Here is an 18,583-nt window from a genome sequence, read left to right on the forward strand (position 1 = left end):
CGGAGACTTGAAATATTTCTTATTTGTACCAAATCAGCCAACCTCTGCATCAAACTCTGAATTGGTGTTAGGAGGTGGGAGTTGTGAAGGGTGCTGCGTGGGAAAATGATGGGATTTCCTGGGCTGCAGAGAGCTCTCCACTGTCTAATGTGGAAAAGAAAGGGTGTTCAGAAGTTATTGGGTTTTGGTTAGGTTTTTTTATTATTTTACTTGGAAGCTGTCAGTTTAGAAGTTTGAGTAAGGTGGAAACCTCAGCCCCGTGAAGTAAGAGAGCCCTGATGAATTCTGTGAGCAAATGCAGAACTAGCCCTTCTTGCTGCCTGTTGCTGTTAACGCTGTTCAATACCTCACACCCCTTTCCAGGGGGATTCTGCTCTGCATCCTTCCCAAGTGGAAGACGTGCGGGAAAGGAGTGAAGGCTCATCCCCTTGTAGTACAAGCTTAGGGAAGTCTGTGCATAGGGCTGGTTTATTTCTAAAATATTTTTATGGGGATGTATTTAAAAAAAGAATGCTTTGGAGCTGTCATATCCCACTCAGCCCTGTCATGTTGTGCATCCGGACCCCCTTTTCTTCCCCCAGCTGCATCTTCCCATCATGGCAGGGAAGCAAGGGCACCTGGAGGAAAGCAGAGGAGGGAAGTGCCATTTGCCGCTGCAGCAGAGGACAGTCTCCGTGTAAGTTAGCCTCGTCTCTGTGGGCACTGGAAACTTCAGAGGGGCTCTATTAATTGTTGGTTGAAAAATGCTGTAGAATTGGGTGGTCTGTATAGAAGTCTGTTCAAAAAAAAAAAAACCACAACCCCAAAACATGCATGCGTGGTTTCATTTTGTGCAGGCTTTTTCTTGTTATCATGGGTGGATTTAATGGGCCAAATTCTTTACTTTCTCAAATAGGTACTAGTGGAGTCATCCAGTAAGGCATTAGGGTTGCTCTGAGCTTGTGCTGTGCTGAAACTGGAATCTGGCCCTGCAGCTTTATTAAGAAAAGTAAATGTGAGCACTCACTGATACAAAGGAGAGGAAAAATATCTGCATTGTGTGAGTGGGGAGGAGGCTGCTGCAGTTCTGTCTCTGAAGGGCTCGTTATTAATTAGCTGTGTGCACAATAAGTGCTTCTCTGGAGAATGAATGAGGTGCCTTAGCCTCCCTCCGCAACCCTACCATTTGTAACAAAATTAGTGTTGGGGGGAGAGGGGGGAGCGTATTTGGGATGGGTGGACGTAAGCTGCGTGGGCTGGCGGGAGGAAAGCCTCAGACCCTGACGGATGGGTTTGATGGTGTGTGCATTTCAAACCCGGGGTCCTGCGCTGATGGGTTGCTGACGTCCTTGCTGCAGCATGTCTCCTTTGCCAATTCGCTTTTTCCAATTGCTGGAGCCTCTGATGTGATTGCAAAGTTGTGGGTTACATTCCTTTGCCAGGAAGAATCCTGGAGAAATCTCGCATTCTTCCTAATGTGGGCTTCTTTCAGTGAAATAGCTTGAATTCAGCCCTGGCACAAGTGTGCTGAAGTTGAAGTGCTCCCGTTCAGCGTATTTCAGCTTCGCTGAAATCTGCGATGTCGCAGCGGAAGAAACGAGGTCCTGTGTTGTCACAAAGTGGGGTGTGCTGACCTCTCGGCAGCCTGCGGGCCACGGGAGTCCGGCGGGGGAACCTAGCTCTGACTTCCAGAGGGCTGGCTTCTCTCGTGAGCGGGCAGGCTCAGGAAGAGGCTTTATTTGGGCTTGTCTGGGCTTGTTCAGGCCTGAGCCTGCCTTTGTCTTTGCGATCACAGGGATCCGAGTGGATCAAAGAGGATCTGCCTCTGCGATTTGCAGCTGCTTTGCTGCCGAGACCTCCTTGAGGGACCCCAGCAGCAGTCCGCTACACTGGAGCCTTTCTCACCTTCTCTGTCTCTTCAGGTAAGTGCAGTCTCTGTGTGTTTGTACTTGTGCCTGCAGATGTACTGTGTGTATCTGCCTATGTTGTACTCTCTGCCAGCTTTTCTGCAGAGCCTGTCTGTGCCTGAGTGGGGCTGTGGGAGGTGGTGGTGGGCTGTGCAAAAATGTACGGCTAGGTAAGCTCTCGGAGGTCTTGAATGTCATGTAGGAGAGGGTTACAGTAACTGCCCTTGCTCGTCTGTCATGTTGGGGTAAAGGGTGTTTCCTTTTCCTTCCTTTCCGTTTCAGTAGCCCCCTTCCTTCAAGCCCTTCCTACACAAATGCACACTGGAATTGGGGATACCGGTATCTAGTTTTTGAGGGATCCCAGAAAGTAATAGCCCCCAAAAAAGCAGCTGTGTGCTCACACTGTCTGAACGTGCTGCAGCTGGACAGGGAAAGCTGAGGATGCTGCTTAGCAGCTTGGGTCTAGTGAGCAGTAAGTGATTCTGGTAAGTTAGTTGTCCAGCTTCTGCATCCAGGAGACCAGGTAACTGAATTCGTGTGGTATTAGCCACTCTGGTTCATCGTCATGTCTAGCATTTACATAGGGGAACACGGAAGGCGAATGCTTAATTTCTTTGCTCTTTGCAAAGAGCTGGCAGCTATCCCCTTCTGCTATGCTTAGCACAAACTGTCCTCTCCATCCTATTTCCAGTACTGTTACCTGGCTTAATAGAAAGGATAAATAATATAGCTCAAATGCTGGTATCACCTGATGCTCACAGGGGGGAAGAGGGCTGTTAAGCTGTGTTTGGCTTTGTTCACCACTGCCCCTGTTCGCTCTTCCTGAACACTGGCAAAGCAAAGCTTGGCTTTACCTGCATCTGGGTGCCCTGTGCATCACTCACCTGCTTATCATGAGGTTTCAGGTGTTGGTACAAACTGCCAGTGGGATTATCTATTATCTAGATAACTTACATTACGTAGGAGAGGGCCTTTCCATTGCTTAGGAAGGGCTAGCTCAGATAAGAATTGAAAAAGACACTAGGAGTCATTTCAGATCAGAGGTAAGTACGTACAAGTCCATTAGAGCTAACTGGCCACACCAGCACAGATCTGGGCTCGGGGTTTGGTACGATTTCCCCTGCTGCCTTTCAGGGGCATCTCAGCAGAGCAGGTGGGGTGAATGGATATGAAGCTTTCTTCTGTATTTTGAAGACAGGTCCACTCATGCTTACCCTTTATATCTCTGATATAAAATGTATTTATTTGTAAGCAACGTACCTCTCATCTGTACAGTCTGTTTTGATACTTTATTTGCTGTGCATATGCCAGAGTGTTTTGGAGTTTCCACCTGCTGAGGGTGAGTTTGGTTGATAGTTACTGGCTTCATAATTTTTAAGTGGTGTGAGGTGCTTTTGTTTTGTTTGGTAGACCAGAGATATGACAGGGCATTTTGCAGGACCTGAAAGTAAACATGTAATATTTGGTGATGATGAATTCCATTCCCTTCTAGTGACTACTTTGCTTCTACCATTGATGGTATGGGCAACCAGTAATGTTGAAGGTGCACCATTCCAGCAAGGAGCTAGCTTGCACATGTATTTACAGTTTCAGGCAGCTGCAGGGTGTTTCAGATTGGGCCTTAACCCTTTAACACTGACAGTTCCAGTACTCCACATAGGTCAGACTGCAGCTCTTCTCTTCTTTGAAGAACTCGTAGTCTAACAGAGTAACGTATCTTGTAGATGGGGTTGCATCTAGGACTCTGCTTCAGGCCTGATGAATGCAACAAAGCCATGTGCACTGTGAAACTGTTGGCTCGGGGCTCAGACATAACCTACTCAGTCTAAATTCCAAACAGGGTAAGAGGGGCAAAGGATTCTTAAATAATGAGGCTCCTTTTTTTTTCTTTCCTCCTACTTGCTGCCCTCTGCATCTCACCCAAGGATGCTGAGTGCAGGCAGGTCTGGTGACCACGTTTCTGTCTTGTCATCTCACATTGTGTTCCGCCCCCCCCCCCCAAGAGAAAGTTAACTGACCTATTTTAAGTAGCTCCAGAAAGCTGAGGCACCAAAAAAAAAATATATATTTGAGGGGTGAGTGCTGTTGGAGCAGTAACATGAGGCTAAAGTCACTGCTTGGGCAACATCCCTGATTCTGGTGGAGTAATGCTAGGGATGCTTGTTGCTTTGTCCCTTTGACTTCAGATTGAGATTCTCTACAACTAGTTTTGTGATTTTGTGGGGCTTTTAAACATTTTTTTCTCACTTAAAAACGCTGACAAAACCATCTATCTAGATAGAACTATGGGTAAGCTTTAGGAGGGAGGGAGTTTGATCAGAGCAGGGAAGGAAAAACTCCTCTGAAAACAGTAGCTTATGAACTGTCAATTGCTGCTAGCTGACCAGACGTATTCTCTAATAGTTTGCTCTGTTTCGATCTGTTCTGTGTCGTGGAGGATGGACAGGATTATAATGTAAATGACACAATAGCAGATTTCATATCAATAAAGAGAAGAGCGCTTTTTTCTGTCCTGACCTATCGACATCTCACTGCATGTACCTTGTCTCAAAGCGTGGAGGAGCTAGCGGGTTTTTAGTACAGATTTTGAAAAAATCTTTTCCTTACACTCACTTATGCTATGGCCTTGGAAGAAATCTGGTTAAATGAGAAACAAAACATCAGTGCTTTCTTGCTGAAAATATGGCAATCCTCCTTTTTATAAAACAGTTATTTCTGCTTGTTCTCTACAGCTGGATGGAGAGGACTTCTCCTCACCAGTTTTCCTTGTCTGTCTGGGATCTTATTTTGAGCATACGATGAACCTTGCTAGTCCATTTTGTAGGCAAGTCTGTGTTTCCTTGTTTTTTGAAGGTAAAACACCACTAATCTTCCAGTAACTGGTACAGACCATCTCTTAATGCAAACAGAGAGAAGTTAATAACACATGAGCCATTGTTTTGTTTCCAAAGACAGACTCAGCTGAAGGGGCTTATACAACTGTGGGACTCTAATTTGAGCCTTCGGTTTTATGTATTTTTTTTCTGTTTGCATTTGAATGTATTGTAGAAGTAACCAGGCATCAAAACTATGCCCACCCTGCCTGAAGCAGCTTTCTCCCTGAAATAAGAATCCTTCACCCAGTGGACAAGAGAAGGCTTTGGTAAGAGGAGTTAGAGTAACCGAATTTTACACTACTGAAAATGGGGTTTGAATCTTTTTCACTCGAGCCTTCCTGTAGATCTTCTCCCCTGGTGATGTGGGTCTACTATTATACCTCTTTACAAGGGAAGCAGCTAAGATGCAAGACTCTTAGCTTGTCTAGAATATTGCGGTGATTAATTGCATGACTAATTGAAATGCATCTTACAAGGGATGATAGTCTTTTTCTCTTGTGCAGCTAGATGTAGCCCATGGCAAGTTTTGCTAAATGCAGGCTTTATTCACCTGAGAAGCCAGCTGAGAATGAAGCTAGGTGCAGGAGCGATGTCTGGCACTGTTTCGGTACAAGCAACCTTGGGCAGGGCAAATGTGGGGAGGAAGATGTGCTTCTGGGGAGCATCTGAGGGTAACTTCCCTAGTCGTGTTGCAGGCATCCTATTGCTCTTTCACCAGCTTGGGTGTCACAATGTGCATCTCACCTCCTTGGGCAGATAGGAAGGCCAGATAACATGCTGATAATAATCCTGATTTTCACATCTCCCTGCATGCTTTGGTGGTGCATGGTGAGCATCTCTCAGCATCGAGGATGGGGACAACTTCAGCCAGAGGCGCATGGGACTCTTCTGAAGTTCTCTGGCTGTTGTGGTGAGTGGCTGACTGAGCAGTAGTGGGCATCAAAATGTAAACCTCCCTAACGTGGCTCAGACGTGAGGAGAAGCTGTGCAGGCAGCAGACCCTGTTTTGACACTTTGCCTCTTGCTTTGAGGCAAAGATGTACAAATAGGTGCTCTGGCCTTGGAAGAAAGGAAAGGGGCATGTCCAGAAGGAGATTCTATATAGATCCCTCAAAGTCCTGGTAAAGGAGGAGCCTGAGCTTAACAAGCCAGAAAGGACAGAACTGCTGTGACAGTAAAATCTCAGCTATGAATCAGCCTGGCAGCATCCCCTCTGTCCCAGCAGCCTGAACTGGGGGGCTACAGGTCAGGAACTTCTTGGTTTGGATAAACTCGTCTTTCCCGGGCCCATCTAGACTACAAAACCAAATTTTTTTTTGGTTTTTGGACTGACATGCTAGAGTAGACATGAGGCTACTGACGGCTGTGGCTCTGGGTTTATGATCTATGGCTAACGCTTGCGCATTGCTTGGTTAATGAGTCACGGGTGCTTACGTGTGCCTTAGTCCTCCGAAATCTGCAATGCACTGGACTCTGCCCAGGCCTCTCCCAAGGTACTGAATCAGCAGAACCCCTGCGTGGTCTGGTGTTCTTAGCTTGTACTGACTGCAGCAGAGCGGAGCCAGGGAGGAAAAGGGGTAGCCTTGCTTCCAGGAGCTACAGCAGCTTTGCAGCCTTGGATGGGGCTATCCACCATGCTTTACTGGTTTGCACAACTCGCTGCTGGAAAGGACTTTTGGCTGTGGCGTGTCTAGCCAAAAATTAATGGCGCTTACGTAGATGTGGTAGCTAGCTCAGCTGCTAGTAGAACTGTGAGCTGTTTGCGTAAGCTCCAAAAAGACAACTCCTTCAAGACCTATATGGGGAGAACCAGCTTGATGGTATTTGGCCAATGACCGCAGAGCAGTTTTAACAGAATACTTTTCCTTCTGCTTTAACCTTTGGGTGATGAAGTTCACTGTGTGTGTTTTATATAAGTTAGATAAGATATGGGGAGGGAATTGTGTAAGGGAAGGGAAGGGATAATCCGCAGCAAGTTCAGTGTATGAAATATGAAGGTGCGTCTGCTTTCTTGGTAACACAAGTGCTAGGTGCTCTTCTGCCAGTGAGACTGGACTACCTTAAAGAGCTTGCAGTCAAAGTTAAGATGTAGCTGCTGGACATCTCTGATCTCATTTGAGAGAGAAGAGGGGAGAAAGGTAATGAAAGCTTTGTTAAATATTGTTACTACAAGGGGAAGAACAGAATTTGCTAGAATGCAGAAAGCAGAGGGCTTCTTTTGCTAGTCTTCATGTAAAAAGAAAAATGAGATCTGAAAGAAGGGAAGAAGTTGCACTGAATCTGGCTAAGAATGTATTGTTATCTTGGCTGTGGATGAAGACGTAAGTCTGGTGTACTGTGTGTGCGTGTTTCTCACTGCACAGTCTGCAGAGAAATTCAGTGAGTGATGTGTATATTAATTCCATGGTTTTATCTTGTTTCGATGTGGGGATTTAACATTGCTTAAGCCAGCGATATTAGCCAGGGTCAGTGATATCCCAAATGAAGATTCACTTGGGTGAGATGTGGTAGATCTAAAGTATGATATCTTTTTAAGGAATGGGAGGAGACGGTTGCTCTAGATTTTCTTCATAGTATCCTTAACTGTACCATGTTTTATGGAATTTTTGTGTCTGTATTTCTTGGAGTAGGTGACTGAGTGACAGACATAGCCGTCCTGCAGATCTCAGTAATGTAATAACCTGAACTCCTTCTTGAATTTTCCCTGTTATATTTGAGAGCTTTTGTGCTTCTCGGAGCGCAAGAAAGTTTGTGGAAAGAAGCTACTGAGAGCAGATCTGGCTTCCATCTGCAACATGATCCCATGTGCTGCTGCTTTTTCACTTGTCACCTGCAATAAGACAAAAATAGCCTGTTACCCAAGTGGCTGTGTCCCTCCGAGCTGAGTAACTAGCTGAAAATCAGTAGGGTTAGGAATGCAGCTGTCCTACAGGTAGAAATGCCCTGTCATTTACCTCTCTTGCCTTGTTTTTGCCTGTCTTAGTGTGTCTTACAGAAATTCCTAGCGCTGTCTATTCTTTTCTTCTAGTTCTGCTTAGTTTTAGACAGCCTGTGACTCACTGCAAAGGTATTGTCCCACTCCCTTGTGAGCTGCGAGGCTGGCCTGCAGGAGTGCTGGCAGTACGTGGGGTGGAGTCCTGGCTGTATCGAGAAAGCCGGAACTGTCTGAATTTGTAGTGAGTCTGAATTATGAAGCAGGTGTCTGCATCGCCCCGGAGCCTGCGCTCAGCTCGCCTGCGGTGCATCAGGCTTAGCCGCAGGAAGCTGGGGTCACTTGGGAGCTGAGATGGACTTCGGGTACCGCTGCCAGCTGGATCACCTCCTGCCGCAGAACTGTAAGAAACTGGTAAATATCTTTCCTATCTAGGGTCGTGTCAGTACATCTCATAAGGAAAGCTTCTGCTGTACGACCAATAAAAAAAGCAAACGGGAGTTATTAAGCAGCTTATGTCCTGTATTTGGGGAATTAAGGATGCTACAGGGAGTTTGGAGGAGATGGAAGTGCCAGGAAAAGTACGATAATAACAATGCGCAATAAGCATTGCCAAGAGTCATAGCCTAGAACCATTTTCTGGTTGACTTGGTGGCGTATCACAGAAGTTGTAGTAGAAGATGGGATAATACAGCACTAGTCTGAAAACTTTTTGGGAGACTAACCCAAAACCCAGGACTTGTACCAAATCACAGTCAGGATTTATCAAATGTATTCTTATAAAAAGGGAAACCTGCCTGTAAGGTTGTAAGTCAGGAAAACTGACTGTATTTGGAGAAGCAAGACACTTCCTCTACTACCTGAAGGTTCATAAGAGGAAAGACTGACACCCTCTTTGGGAGAAAGAAGAGAATTTGGTCTTGCTTTGTAATCACCACTAGTGGTTTGGTGTAGCTTTAAGATCATTTTTCTCTGGGATGCCAGTTCACCCCAGTAAGTGTAATAGACTCAGCTAGACATTGCTTCTAATTCTATGGTTTAGAAATAGACAGGTTGATTAAACCAGCCTGTATAAAAGACATTGAGCATCCTGATCTAGTTTTGAAGGTAGCCTCGTTTAAAATAGGCAGTTGAACTAGCTGATCACCAGGAGTCTCTTCCAACCTAAATCTTTCTGAGGTTTGAAAACTGTCACTTCATCTTTTTCATTCAAGCTTTCTCCTCTTGCTGAGTTTCACCCACAGATTTCACAGATGAAAATTCAGCTTTGTTTTGCCTTAAAACAGGAAGTATTTGAAGCCTCCAGTGACAGAGGATCTGTTTGCTTCAGGCTTCCAGCAGGAGTGGTTCGAATCTTTAGAGAAACTTTGTGTAGTTCTTCAGATACTAGCTCAAGGCTTGTGCCTAGGTCGTCAGAGCTTAAAACTCCACTTGTTGACAATAGGAGGATGACACAGTGCTGGGAATGAACTTGAAATAAATGTGCTTGATTAAATGAAGCTTATGGTGTCACATATTTCAGTGATGAGAAAGTGATTGCTGCAGATCTTACCTGACAGGACTTCTTACCTTTCATGGAATGCAGTATTTCCGTAACAGGAGAGTATTTGCATCTTCCCCACCCATCAGCTTGTTGGTTTATAGTAGTGATTTCTTTATAGGCGAATTCCTTGTACTGTTAGGTGATCCACCAAACAACTTCTTCCTGTTGCTTTGTCACCCACACAGTAACAGCAAGATTAGGCACAGACTTGCATCTTAACCTAGCACAGGATCGATGTGAGTTGCTGTGATTTGTGCAGACTGGGTCCCTCTCTACAGGAAAAGCACCCCAAAACCCAGTGTGAAGTGAAACAGGTCATATGTTATCTCTTCTCTAAAGGGAAAATTGTCTTTTTGGGGCAAACTCTGAGCCCTTAACTGGCAAATTCAACTACATGTGTGTGACCATGTAAACTTCCAGTGGCACCTCTGGCCTTTAAAATGTGCTCAGGGATCCTAACACACACAGTGCTGTCATTGTTGGGTTTGGTCAAATTCCCTAAAGCAGAATGCTGTCCATAAATGCACAATCACACTAAATTTGCCAGGTACTTGAACTAAAGAGAGGAGAAAACGATTTGCTGTTAGACAAGCTGCTGAAACAGAAAAGTTGCTCAGCTTATTGGCCAGCACATTTGCACAGGTCTCTTCTAACACTAATCTAGTTTAAAGTTGTTTGTTTTCCCCGTAAGTCTGCAAAGCTGTTCAAGTCAGTCATCGCTAGAAATAAAGCTTCTGACCATCTAGAAATAAGAGCAAACTCAAGAGCTGGATAACTTTCTTCAGTATTGCAAATGCTTGTTTTTCCTGCAGCCACTGCAGTAAGTAATGAGAGTTAAATGATTCTATCTCTCTGCAGAGGGGATGCTTTTCTGTCCCTTAGTTTTTGCTGCATAGCTTTCAAACTGGGCTTGTAAAACTCGAAGGAACCTTGCCTGATTGCCAGATTGTTTGGATTCCACATGATGGTAAATCCTATTCACATCTGTGGAGGAGGCTTGTGGATTTATTATTTGTGGGGAAAAACAGACTCATGTCTATTGTCCCAGACTCATGTAATTAAAAGCTTTTCAGTTGCAGTTTATATGTTCTCTCCAGATACATCAATAGGAAGGGTGGAGAAGGATGCTCCTACGTATCTGCCTGTGATGAGATTTCATTTATACTTAATACCATGAAGATTTTCTTTCCATATTAAGGAAAGATTATGTTTTTCTAAGATGACTCTGCATTGAATTTGGAGAAAGAATTAATATCTTGTCTCATGCCACACAGTTGTTAATGTTGGTGCAGAATAAACTCTTTAGGGGTAGGGATGCATTCTTCTACTATATCACTGTACTGTGCCTAGTACAGCAGTCCCCATTCAGTTGACATCTTGGATTGTACCGTAAAAAGCATGAGCTGCACTAATGTAGTAGATATTGTCTAGATTTATTGAGTTCTTTGGCTGCCAGGAACAGGACTGAATGGATTAGATCCAATTGAGACATACATTTGCATCTAAGATGCTGGCCCCTCGCAGCTGAAGGCTTGAGCAGATTTGTCTGGACCAGCTGAGTGGCATGCTGCTCTCCCTCTGTTCTACCTCTGGGTGTTGGGCACTTATTTATGTTTTTGTGGTCTGTCCTTCCTGTAAGGCTTGAATACAAGGGGGTTTTGCTGCTCCATGTTCTCCTGGACTGTGAAACAGTTTCACTGGATGACTTTTTTCCTCCTTTCCTAAAGCACTAGGAATTCTTATAGGTAGCAAGCAGCAGCAGGGAGGTAAAATGATTTGAAAAATTAAAAGCAGGATCATTATCCTGCTGCATAGATACAAGGTTGTTCCCCAGAGCATCTCTTCCCTGGCCCTGTCGTGCTTAATTTTTAGTGGCTCAAAGGAGAGGTTGACAGTTCCCAAAACAGCAATTCTGCAGTCTCGTATGTCCCCGGAGGAGGATGAAAGATGAAGTAGTATCTTCCTCTTCTGTACCAGATTGTTTTGCTCTCCTATAGCTGTGCTTGTCCCTGACCTGTTAATTGCCTTTGAGATAGTCTGGTTTGTTCTGATCCTGATGGGAAATGTTGGAGGGATGATTAGGTCATTGTTTAAACAAGACAGCCAGTTCCAGAGTGGGACACGTTTTCAGGGCAAGAAGGTGGGTACTGTTGTGATGTCTTGATTTTGATGTTTTGGAATTGTTTGCTTTTTTCCTCAGGGTGAGAAGGTTACAGTCAAGAAGTGATTTGTTAATTGATGCTGTCTCCTGGGACACAGGGAACGGAGCCCTTGTTCAGTTATCACAATGTTTGGTGGGTATTATTGTTCTCTTGTGCTGGTTTGATTGGCGTGCAGTTACAGCACTTCATTTCACCTTTGTCAGTCTCCTTTGATATTATATAGAGGGCACGAGCTTTTTCCATCACCTGCACTGTCATCCTGTACAGTAGAAGCCCCTGAACTTTCTCAAGACTCTTGGAATAAACCAAACAGGTTTGTCTTGGGTTACTGTATGTCTTTGGAGATAACATATGCTCCCAAATGCTGGCCATTCTGAAGAGCCGGTGATAGCCCAGAATTTGGGGTTTTAACATCTACTTTTCAGTTTGAAGTGTTTCCAGTTCTTGCCTTTCAGTTGGTGCTCGTGTCTGTCTTTGCAGGACGGCAGGTTTCTGATACTTGTTGGAAGGTGAAATATAGTTTCACTGTGAGCAAAATGGGGTGAGAGCAAGAAAGAATTCAGTCTTAGCTCTCTCTGTCTTGCTATCCAAACACAAACCAAATTCCTGTGTTTTTTGAATTGGTAACCTGGCGCATTAGAAGGGGGACTAGAAGGCTTGGATGTCTCAGAATATACAGATGTAGTGTTGCCAGTGGATCACTGAAAGAAATTAGAGGCCAGTGAGCTTCTAGTTATGCAGCATGTTTTAACTTTATACTCAAGTGTTGCTCAAGAGGCCCTAGAGTAATAACTTGCTTTTGAGGCTGTGATGCAAGAGTTAAGGAATTGCTTTGCCCTGAAGGTTGTCTTCTCATATGTTCATGTGTTTCCAGGAACTGAGGATTGCAGGAATGCTAGATAACACCGTGTCTTGAGTATCTCAGGCTGTTCCACATGTATAATAGGAAAGTCAAATGGCTTTAGTACAAGTAAGTATTGGTCCCTTTTTCATTTGTTTTGCAGATGATTGTGTTCCCAGTGAGTTCTCTTTCTGTCTAATGCAACTTATGCGTGACCTAAGAGCAGAGATGTGCAGTCAAGTGAACCCACCAAGAGTTTTGTGTCTTGAACTATTAAGCATCTGGAAACACTTTATTGTTCCATTGTCTTGCCTGAATGGTGTTGTGTGAAACGGGAACTCATTGAGATAAATATGGATTGCAGACAAGTAAGCTGGGTTTATCTTATTAATATTTGTAATTCTTAGAGGCCTTAACCAAGATTGGGGGTAAGCTTGAACAGCTTGAAAGGTGTTTTCTTTAGTACTGCTGCAGTTGCTTCATTGACTCTTTGTTTGTCCCCAGACTCTTGCCTTCTGTGAATGAGAAGAGAGGAGGAGCTCAAACAACCTGCCCTAATTTCCCTCCTTGCGTGATGCCATCTGTGAGTGTTTCTTTGGCAGTGTCTTAGCTGGTTGTTGTGAACAATAGTCAAGGAAGCAATCAGCAAGTATACTGCCCTAGAAGTGCTACACATTGTTGGGCCTGCCTCATATCTCCATGGCTTGAGAGGTGCATACTTCTGTATGCCTTTTTTTCCAGACATGAACATAATTGCACCAATTACAGGGGGTTGTGAAACTTCATGAATTGACTATAAAAGTTCTGCACTCAGAAGATAAAGGGTGGCCAGAAGGGAGTATGGTATCCTTCTGTTGCAAATCTTCTGAAACGTCATCTCTGCCTTCACAGGACATTTGTCATGAGACAGATGTTTTGAGCTAGTACATCAGATTTCCTGATAAAATACTACTTTCCTATGGCTTTTTGCTTTCAGGTTTTTTCCTCTTTGTGGAGCCAAAGATGACCATCAGTTCCAGGCTTTTTGGGGAGAAACAGGGTGTGTTGTTATAAGGAATGGGAACGGCTAAAAAGTATCATTCAAAGATCGCTACGGAGAGTACCTCTTTGTATTCTGCATAAATGCCCTTTCTAGTGCCCTTTCCCAAAGTGCCACTGCTCCATACTTGAGTGTGAGTTGGGTGTTGGCTGAATGGAACTAATGCAATGACTGGAATGTGGTTGGGGTGACAAACATGTGGGGCTTGACCTGTCTCACTTAGCATGTAATTCCTGAGCAACTTCACCTGTGTTAATCAAGTCAGTGAGTTTGAATTCCAGCTTGTAAAATAATGTTCTGCCCTTCAAGTTTCCTGTACATAACTTTGCAGTAGTGCTTAAACCAGGATGGCTAGTAGTGACTGACCATCCCATTATTTTCTGCAAATACATGGGCACTGTATTTCAAATAGTTCTGTTAAATGTGCTCTTTGCTACCTGGGCAAGAAGCATGAGGCAAACAGCATTGTTGAATGCCAAGCGGTGTTCTGGAGTCCTGCATCAGGAATCTGACCGCAGCTGATCCCTTAGTTGGATGAATGATAGTGGCTGTGCCAGGACCCGAGCGTCAGCACCCACGCATGGAGGGAGAATCTGTACATTGTTTAACACAAATATTTTACGTCTGCCTTCAAAGAAGGAGGGTGAGGGGTATGATATGGTGTTTTATTGCCCATTTTCAAGGTCATATTTGGATTCTGGACTGTAGATGTTGAGTGTCCTTGTGTCAATGAAAGAAAAAGTCTTCTGGGCTCTGCTGCACCCTTTCCCTTGAGCGGAATTCTCTTTGCTGCTTTGGACTTCATCTCTTTCAAATAACTTGTGTAAAATAACTTGAGTGAGGCTTCTAGCTCAGTAACCAGGGAAGCAGACATGCTTCATGACTTTTTCTACTTGAGGGTCTCATTATTAGCTTTTATATTCCTGTCTCATCTGTGTTAAAATTACAGGCTGTAGGCAGATCTTCCTGTTGCAAAGTACAGTGTATATCTCCAGTAAAAGCTACACCCCCAAAATACTACTATTTGGCCTATTTTCCTACTACTAAATACAAGAGATGCAGTCCATACGTTTTTATTATAGGTGATGAGAATGGCTAAAAAAATATCATTGAAAGATTGCCACGAAGATCACTACGAAGAGTGCCTCTTTGTATTCTGTGCAAGTGCCCTTTCCCAAAGTGCCACCGCTCCATACTTGAGTCTGAGCTGGGTGGCCTTAAGACTGTGTCTTAAATGTAATATTTGTTTTTGTTCATGGCATACTGTTTCATTATGAATGTACAATATTAATACCTTTATTTTTCTCCATGCAGCCACAGCATGAAGGAATATCCCATATTAATCTCCTAATTTAAATTTGAAATTAAAAACTATCACAACACTTGGAGCATACTTTAATTCATTGACTGTGCTGGCTTGATTCCAGTGGTGTAACTAATTACATTCTGCCTGTGGAAAATTCTTTTTGCTTGTGGCTTTTTTGAGAGCTGCTGGCTTGAATTCTTGTGCGATCTCTGCAGCCTGACTACGCATTTTTGATGCTAATGGAAAACTGCTTAAAATGACTAAGCATATCTCCGTGATGACAGAAAAGCCATTGTGCTTGCTAAACAGATCCAGAATAGTGCTCTGCTGGTAGGTGATGAGTGTGTCCTGTTTCAGCAGTTGTGTACACACACTCCGCTCTGCGGTTCTAGTGCACAGGAGATGGAACACAAAAGACTGTGTAAATCCCAGGCTCATCTTGATCCAGGAGGTTTTTACACGGCCGCGCTTGCCTCAGGGCCATTCTTCCATCCCAGTGCTGAGCCTGCCAACAGTTGAAATGTTGTTACTCTAACAGTTGCCTGTCATGTTGGTCTGGTTAAAGACGATAAGGGGAGTGCGTATTTCAGTCTCTTAAGAATCACGGGGAGCCAGGTTGGAATAGCAGCTAACATGCCAAAGTTATACTCGGACACTGAAAGCAGACCTGCCTGCCTTGGAGAGTGTACTTCCATGTTACTGTTGAACAACAGAGGGATGGGAAGCAGGAGGATGGTGGGTATTAACCCAGAAGGAGCAGCAGCAGAGAAAGTCACAGTATTTGGTCTTACGTAATCAAGATAAAATAGGAATTCATACAGCATTTGTTAATTCCAGAGGACTTAGAATGAATTTAAACTAACTAGTTGCAGTGCTTATTTTCAGGTAGTGTAATAGCATGAGGGCAGCTTCAGTAGTACTTCACCGATGTTAGCTTTCATTGTGTGATACATCTGTTGCCTGGTGGACCGTGGGGTTATTGGTATTAACCTTCCTTCGTATAGGGGTTAAATTGAAACAGGAGGCTGTTGTCTTAGTTGTGACTGTCTTACCGCTGCGGGAGTTTCTTGTACTCAGTGCAGGTCACATCGTTCTGCACCCATATCTCCCTTCACTGAGCTTAGTAAAATGCTGCAGGTGATAGACAAGTACGTGCCCTAGCAGAGATGTGTGTAAGAGGGAGCTGTTCCATGTATTAGCTTCACTAGCCTAGCATCTACCTTTTCCATGGCATCCAATACTTTTTTTTAGCCAGTAGAGGCTCAGTCCTTGCTTTGTTTAGATGCCCGGGGAGAGAAGAAAGAAGCGTGTACCTAATTCTGTGTAGCTAGTATAAATTCTGTAGTATAACATTATTACCTGTGTGGTTGAGTGAGTCCTGTTCTCCATGGGCTATACCCCAAGTTCCTCTAAGCATGCCTGGATCTGCCATTTGGGGGAAGAGTTCTCCTATATCCATGTTAAGCATATTCCTTCCAACAAGATCACCTGTGCAGAGCCCTAGACAGACAGGCCTGAGTGGATGAAAGATGCTGGTTCAGTGCACTTTACCTCTAAGCACCATTTTATCCTCTGCTTCATGGGATGCAGATGGAGGTGAAGGCTTTTCTACGTACGCCTTATTGCCAGCCAGAAAACTATAAAACTTTGCTTTGTAATTTCCCACACAAAGGAGAGTCAGGGAAAACAGTACATATCCTTTATAGCTCCAAATTACTGTATTGGCTCTATGCACCTCTACATGTATTGCCATTCTGCTTCCAGAAAGTCTGTTCTCTGTATGTAACATGGCCGCCCGCTGTGCCCAACTTCCAGCATTGCGCTTTGCATGCAAATGTCAGATTCCTCCTAGTTGACTCGGTAGTACCTAGTTGTACTTGTTAGAGCTGTCTTGACCCCAGTGTTTGCCAAATAAAACCTTTCAAATCTCTGAAAACTGTTTTTCTGAGACGAAAAGCCACATGAGAGTTGGTGATAGTGTCTGCACCTATTTAACTGACTGCCTTGTTGCTTAGCGTTCTTGGGAGACACGTAGGGAATATTTCCTTGTGGGTTTTTTGCTTGATTCTTCTAAATCTATTTGAAGAAGTTGTTGTCTGGAGGGGGCAGCTACTGAGAAATTGTTATGAAGGCTGTCAGTGAGCAGCTCTAGATGTCTTTCGTTAATGCTATATCAAAAGCTGTTTGTACTAGTGTCTATCCAAAATGGAATAGATGGGGTTAATAAAGTCAAGGATGAGGTCCTTAATCTGTGCCAGGACTGCTAGAAATGTAGATTATTTTTTTGTCGCATGCTAGAAAAAGCAACAAAGGACAAACATAAGGCTTTTCGCCTCTCTCTTGGAAGCCTTCTCTTAATGATGCTTCCCTGGCTTCCTTTCAGCTGATGCAGTGAACCTAAGGATCAGGTGACGACTTAGAAAACAGTCTTGTTCTCCTGGATACGAAGAGCTCGAGTGCTGGTAAAACTGTTGGCTAGCTTTTTTTATTGTTACGGTTCCAGAGTTAGGTTTATGTTTCCAGAGAAGCAGGCTTGTTAACTCGTGGCTAGATGTTCTCATATACATCGTGTCTTGCATAGGCATAGCCAGACTATGCCAAATATCTGGGTCAGTGAAAGGTAACGCACGATGCGTTTAATTTTGCATTCCTCTTAGAAGGGCGGGAGTTGGGTGTCTTACTGCTCCCAGGCTGAACACTGAGAAGCTAATGAGTACAAGAAACAGTTGTACCGACTGCCTTGAGAAGAACTGCATGGTGATTTGAAAATGAAAACGTTAAAGGGGTTTTGCCCAAAATGAGCCTCTAATGGCTGATTTTAAATTTTTTTTCCTTGTTATTTCAATACACATCTACTTTTTTTTATGGGTGCAATGAAACTGGGCTCTACTTTTTTCCAGGCTCCTACTTGGTACTACTGCCTAAGCTGCGGGCATGACGTAGGGACGGCAGAAGGTGACCAGGGTACATCTGCTGGTGTTAGAGCCATCTGCCTTCCTCAGAGATACAGACATGGCAGAGGAGCACTTGTTAGATCAGGACAATAGTGATGGGGAAAAATATTACTGCCTGGACCAGCAGTGACCTCTTGTGGGTAGTGGGGAAGTGAGGATGGCTGGTTATGGTGGCAGTTGGCACTTGGAGTCGGAGGATATTATTCTGTTGTCATTATGTCTGTGGCCTTAAAGTGGATGTGGCAAAGGGAGCTCGGATTCTCTTGGCTAGGTGTTAAAAACAAACAGCTATAAAGGGTGTTAAGTCTTTTCTTCCTCGCATGTATGTGCTCTGAAGCTGTGATGTGAAATAGCGTCCTAATTGTTCAGGAGCAGTGCAGACTCCCCTCTCCCTGGGGAACCTAGCGTTGGCCTTCGAGCACATCAGGGGAGTAAGATAGAGCGAGACCAGAACTCTTGCTCATGTACTTTTTCCGTGAAGCATCTTCATCTCTGATAAAAGCTGTCTCGCTGATCTGGCGCAAAATCAGGGGAGTAACGTGGTAGTATGCAAGGAAGCATTGTGTCTCTGACGTGCAGAGGTACTGCAGGGCGCTCAGCTCCTAATAATCACTTAGAAGCCCCAAGGCATATAAGCAGGTTCCCAGTTAACTGAGAACTATGCCTCAGCCCAGCTTCCTAGCCAGCTGCAAAGGCAAAGTAAAAACTTCTTGTTGAAGCCCTTTTTTTTTTTTTAAAGGTTGTGTCAGTACATTGTCTCTCACAGTTAGTGGAGGTAAATTTATGTAGTTACAGCTCAACTGATGCGTTATAAGATGCAGGGTGTAGCCTGTGTGTCAGAAAGCTGTTTGAGTAGTTGGTGAGATAAGTTCAAGTCAGGAAAGGAGACTTTCTGTGTCTTTCCACCAAATACCAGGCTGCTTCACCTCCCCGTGCTTTAAGAGCATCTGAAGGTGAAATTCTCAAAGGAGAGTTTGTATGTAGCTTTACATGACAAGCTAGTTGCTTAGACTTTTATTTCTCTTCCCTCTGAGCTACGCACAA

This window comes from Gavia stellata, chromosome 27 (genome assembly GCF_030936135.1).
Source record: "Gavia stellata isolate bGavSte3 chromosome 27, bGavSte3.hap2, whole genome shotgun sequence".
Lineage (NCBI taxonomy): Eukaryota > Metazoa > Chordata > Aves > Gaviiformes > Gaviidae > Gavia > Gavia stellata.